This window comes from Pseudophryne corroboree, chromosome 8 (genome assembly GCF_028390025.1).
Source record: "Pseudophryne corroboree isolate aPseCor3 chromosome 8, aPseCor3.hap2, whole genome shotgun sequence".
Taxonomy (NCBI): Eukaryota; Metazoa; Chordata; class Amphibia; order Anura; family Myobatrachidae; genus Pseudophryne; species Pseudophryne corroboree.
In genome coordinates this window covers 428,751,229-428,757,163 of record NC_086451.1, presented here as the reverse complement: position 1 = coordinate 428,757,163, position 5,935 = coordinate 428,751,229, and the positions used below count along the sequence as shown (strand labels likewise).

The window sequence follows — 5,935 nt, the reverse complement described above, 5'->3', positions numbered from 1 at the left end:
ATGGCTGTGTTGTGGGGGAGGAGAAGGTGGGGGAACGCGGAGCTGCACCTGTAGCTGACAGGACACAGGTGAAAGGGGAGGTTGGCGTGAGCGGCACGGCGGGAAGCGTAAAAAAGCCCATAGGCTTCTACTGGGTGTCACAATAAAAAGAAGGGTATTGCTAAAGGGTATCGCCATAAAAAGATGGCGATGCCCTCCACAATGATATGCAGACGGCCGGGTCTTAGTACATTTGAAAATACAGTAAAACCCACAAAAACGGGGATTTTACCGCATTTTTCCTTTAGTACATCCCGCCACAATGTCACGATCCTGACTGTAGTTCTCATATTGATTTACCCCCTGCCATCTGTCTTGGATCCTGTGTCTTTTCTGCTCACTGGGATAAACAGCTTGCCATTACCATGAGTTTCCAGAGTTCTCTGCCTGGAAGGTAAGAGTTAACGAGCTCCACCTGTGGTGATTAATCTCCTGTGTGAGTCTGAATTCAGCAATCTGAAGTTTAGGCCTAAAAGCCAGCATCCTCTGTTTGTTTGCAGAAGTTCAGGCTTCAGTGTTCTTTCGGCCTGCTAGGCCTCACTCCACATCACAGCCTAGTCTAAAGTAGTCACATGACAGTGACTGTTCACCTGACCCAGAGCTGTCCAATCCTGTGCCAGCCTGAGACTCTCTGAATCACCTGACACTGCTCACCAATCACCAAGGACCAGGAAGTATAAGTCTGGAGACTTGAGGTGGAAACTCGGGCAGTTCCTTGTGTCACACTCACAGCTATGTGTGAGCTTAGAAGCTGAACTCACAAAGGTAACATTTGTACTTTGGTTCCTGTAAAACTCTGCTCTTTGCTACCCAGTCTGCTGTACAGTTGTGTTATCATTGATATCCAGCCTTGTCTTAAAACCGCAGTCGCAGTATTCTACAGACTCCTCTTAAAGCCATAGTCACAGTATACTACATTCTTAAAGGCACAGCTGCAGTATTCTACAGTTTCGTATTACAACCCACAGCCGCAGTCTTCTACAGTCTGGTCTTAAAGCCACAGCCGCCGTGTTATTCAGCCTTGTCTTAAAATCACAGCCACAGTCATCGTTGCACTCACAGTTGCGTTTCCAGTTATATCCAGTACCAGCCCGGATTACAGTTGCGTTCCAGTATTCCGGTTCACAGTGCGGTTCCCAGTCTCACCAGTAACCAGACCGGTTCCTAACCTCATCAGTAATCAGCCCAGTTCTGCGCAACTGCAGAAAACCTATTTCATAGTAACCTTGAGTACACAAGCACCTACTCCTGTGACATTATATCCAGTACATTCACCATCCTGCTATCAACCTCGAGTCCCTGGTGATCCAGTGGTCAGGATACGGCTCTCTCTGCCGAGGCCAGGGTTCGATCCCCGGTCAGGGATTGCTCCTTCTTCTCACTGATTCCTACAGACCTGCCTAATATACACATAGACCTCCAGTCGCCAGCACAGACTTCACTAACACAGGGTTCACAAAAACCACAGTCATGACAGTAGGAACTGCCCGCATGGACCCGGCCGAAAGTGTTTTCCTGACGCAGGACCTCCTAAGCAATATTGCAGGATGCTTGGAGGGTTTGGAGTCGATTCAGCATCAGTTCGCACAGTGTCTGCAGCGGAACTTCTCCAGAGATTCTCGGACTTTCTGCACTAAGACTCCTGACCAACTGCGGATTCTCTACCAGATGTTATTACAGTTACAAGAACTTTTCTCTAGTATTCTTTCTGTGATGCCTGATCTCTTCAGGAATACTACCAACGCTGTTGATCCTGTTTTGTCCCATCCAGTTACTAAAGTCTCTTCCTCTGTGCAAGGAAAAGCTGTTCATCATAGCTATCCTCGGCCCAAGCTCTCTGAAGCAGAACGTCAGCGGCGTAGGGAGCTACACCTCTGTCTTTACTGTGGAAATTCCAGTCATTTTGTTAAAGATTGTATTCTTCGCATGCCTGGAAATGGTGACAAATTTCAGTATCATAGCGCTCATGGTTTCAAGTCATCCACAGTAGCCGATCCTGCTACTGCTGACGGGGGTGTCAAGAAGGCTACTGTGAAAGAGACTCAAATTTATGTCTGGGGTCCGGTGATTAAAAGACCTTATCCCAAGTTGGGTGTCCAGAGAAGAATGTTCAAGCCATTTAAAGTCACAGAGGAGTCCGTGTCTTCAGCCCTAGGAGGGGCGTCCGTGTCTACAGCCCTAGGAGGGGTGTCCGTGTCTACAGCCCAAGGAGGGGCATCCGTGTCTACAGCCCAAGGAGGGGTGTCCCTGTCTTCAGCCCAGGGAGGGGCGTTCCTGTTTTCAGCCCAAGGAGGGGCATCCATGTTTTCAGCCCAAGGAGGGGCGTCCGTGTTTTCAGCCCCAGGAGGGGGTTCCAAGCGTGCAGCCCCAGGTGGGACATCTGATGTTGTGACCCCAGAAGGGGTATCTGATGTTCAGGTTCCAGAAGTGGCATCCGGGCATGCAACTCAAAGAAGTGTGTCTGATCTATTAACCCCAGGAGGGGTCTTTGGAGTTTCAGCCTCAAGAGAGGAATCCAGGGCCAAGATCCCAGGAGGAATTCTTAAAGCCACAGATACAGATATGAACTTTTGTTTGCCAACTTCAGAGAGTGCTACCAGCTCAGTACCACTCCAAGAGGGATCATCAGAACATCCGGATTCTGTCTATACAGAGTCAAGTGTCAATGGACCTAGCCCGGTTCCAGCCGTCGGTCCAAAGACTCCACTGGTTCCAGCCAGCCCGAGTAGCTCTATTTCCAATGATGAGCTACCTCCTTCGTTTCCAGCCGATTCCAGTATCTTCGGATCAAATCCGGTCCTATCCGTCAGTCCGAAGACTCCTCCGGTTCCAGCCAGTTCAAGCATTTCCGGTCCCATCCGTCTGTCCGGATTAGCCTCCTTCGGTTCCAGCCGATTCCAGCCTCTTCGGATCAAATCCGGTCCTATCCGTTAGTCCGAAGACTCCTCCGGTTCCAGCCGGTTCAAGCTCTTCCGGACCCAATCCGGTCCCATCCGTCTGTCCGGATCAGCCTCCTTCGGTTCCAGCCGATTCCAGCATCTTTGGATCAAATCCAGTCCTATCCGTCAGTCCGAAGTCTCCTCTGGTCCCAGCCGGTTCAAGTTCATCCGGACTCAATCTGCTCTCGTCCATATGTCCGGTTCAGTCTCTCCCAGTTCCAGCCAGTCCAGCAGTATTCCAGGCCCGGCCTGGTCAATCTCACCTGGTTCCAGCCGGTCCAGCAATACTCCAGGCCTTGCCTGGTCAGTCTCCTTCAGTTCCAGCTGAATCCAAAACCTCAGGACCTAATCTGGTTCCGTCAGTAGGTCTAGAACCTTCATCAGTTTCAGCGTCTAAGCTTTCGTCCAATGCTTTAGCACCAATTTATTTCGATGGAGATTTATTGCAATACGTTGCTCTAGTTGATCAATTTCGCTCTCTGATGGAATCCGATCCTTCGGGTGCAGTAACTCCTTCCAATGTTACTCAATGTCTGTTCCTGGCATTCAGAGGAAGAGCTTTTGAGTGGGCTAACACGCTTTTCGAGAATAATGATCCTGTGTTCCATGATTTACAGACTTTTAGTAATGCAGTCTTTAAAGAATTTACTCCAAAGTCCTCGGAATCTGACTCAGTTAAAAGATCATGCTCTAAAAAGAATCCCAGTTCATCTTCATTCAAACTACAAAAGTCTGATACAAGAGTAAGTTTGTACAGTCCTGCCAAAGATAATCCAAGTATCTTCTCCCGTAAGAATCTGACCATTAAGATTGGTCATGTAGGAGTCTCTCCTAGCCCAATACTAAGTTCTCCGCCAAAGAATTCAAAACTACAGTGCACTTCTTGGTCATCTTCAAACTGTGTATCTAAAGGAGATTCGTATTTTCCATTAGACTTGGACTCAGACTCTGAATTTGATCCAGTTTATGATGCTACTCCTTTCCTGGGAGGTGCTGTTCCTTCCTGTTATGCTTCCACGCATGAAGAGGTTCCAGAATCACCAAAAAGCTCTACAGGTCTCTGTATGAAAAGTCCTCGTTATAGAACAAGATTTAATTTAAGCCTCAGTGGAGTGCTAGCTTCGAAAGCACAATCTTCTCGCACTACAAAACCAGGAAAGGAACCTTCTACAGTTTATTCCTCAGTCCTTTCTGATGAAGGAAATTCCAGTCTTGTCTATGATGGATGGTCTACCTGTTCAGAAGATGAAGATCAGGAAGACTTCTAAAGAATCCAGCTTAAGTTTTGTTTCTGGACCCTCTGGTTTCCACTTTTCAGAAGCTTTGTGTACAAGTTATTCATCAAGTTCCCCTAGGTTTCAAGTTTGGTGTTCGGAGTCCACCCTTGAAGAGGGGGGTACTGTCACGATCCTGACTGTAGTTCTCATATTGACTTACCCCCTGCCATCTGTCTTGGATCCTGTGTCTTTTCTGCTCACTGGGATAAACAGCTTGCCATTACCATGAGTTTCCTGAGTTCTCTGCCTGGAAGGTAAGAGTTATTGAGCTCCACCTGTGGTGATTAATCTCCTGTGTGAGTCTGAATTCAGCAATCTGAAGTTTAGGCCTAAAAGCCAGCATCCTCTGTTTGTTTGCAGAAGTTCAGGCTTCAGTGTTCTTTCGGCCTGCTAGGCCTCACTCCACATCACAGCCTAGTCTAAAGTAGTCACATGACAGTGACTGTTCACCTGACCCAGAGCTGTCCAATCCTGTGCCAGCCTGAGACTCTCTGAATCACCTGACACTGCTCACCAATCACCAAGGACCAGGAAGTATAAGTCTGGAGACTTGAGGTGGAAACTCGGGCAGTTCCTTGTGTCACACTCACAGCTATGTGTGAGCTTAGAAGCTGAACTCACAAAGGTAACATTTGTACTTTGGTTCCTGTAAAACTCTGCTCTTTGCTACCCAGTCTGCTGTACAGTTGTGTTATCATTGATATCCAGCCTTGTCTTAAAACCATAGTCGCAGTATTCTACAGACTCCTCTTAAAGCCATAGTCACAGTATACTACATTCTTAAAGGCACAGCTGCAGCATTCTACAGTTTCGTATTACAACCCACAGCTGCAGTCTTCTACAGTCTGGTCTTAAAGCCACAGCCGCCGTGTTATTCAGCCTTGTCTTAAAGTCACAGCCACAGTCATCGTTGCACTCACAGTTGCGTTTCCAGTTATATCCAGTAGCAGCCCTGATTACAGTTGCGTTCCAGTATTCCGGTTCACAGTGCGGTTCCCAGTCTCACCAGTAACCAGACCAGTTCTCAACCTCGTCAGTAATCAGCCCAGTTCTGCACAACTGCAGAAAACCTATTTCATAGTAACCTTGAGTACACAAGCACCTACTCTGTGACATTATATCCAGTACATTCACCATCCTGCTATCAACCTCGAGTCCCTGGTGATCCAGTGGTCAGGATACGGCTCTCTCTGCCGAGGCCCGGGTTCGATCCCCGGTCAGGGATTGCTCCTTCTTCTCACTGATTCCTACAGACCTGCCTAATATACACATAGACCTCCAGTCGCCAGCACAGACTTCACTAACACAGGGTTCACAAAAACCACAGTCATGACACATAAGAGTGAATAACTGAGCTATACTGCACCCTACTGTATCTGACACTAACTAATTACAGTGTTGTATATGTAGAAGAGTTCATAGAATATATACATATTTTCTAATTATCAATGTAAACCAGGAACATATTATCACGCCTCTACAGGTCTAGAACTAGAGTCTAGCCTGAGAATGATCAGTAATTAATAATCATTAATTGTCAAAATGGGGTTGAGGTAGAAAAACTGCGCTGTATAGACTTTAGCTGGCCTAGGGGTAGTCACAGGGCTCCCCTGTTGGGCCCTAAAATGGAAATGGATATGTGCAATACGGAAGGAAGACCACTCCTGATTGGCGCTTGTC

At 47.5% G+C, this 5,935-nt stretch overlaps 1 non-coding gene across 1 annotated transcript; it reads left to right on the top strand.

Annotated features, from left to right (window-relative positions):
• Window positions 1-5,410: 5,410 nt before the first annotated feature.
• On the top strand, window positions 5,411-5,480 carry TRNAR-UCU (transfer RNA arginine (anticodon UCU)). The gene has a single exon. It is a non-coding gene; the product is annotated as a tRNA-Arg (tRNA).
• The last annotated feature ends 455 nt before the right edge of the window (window positions 5,481-5,935 follow it).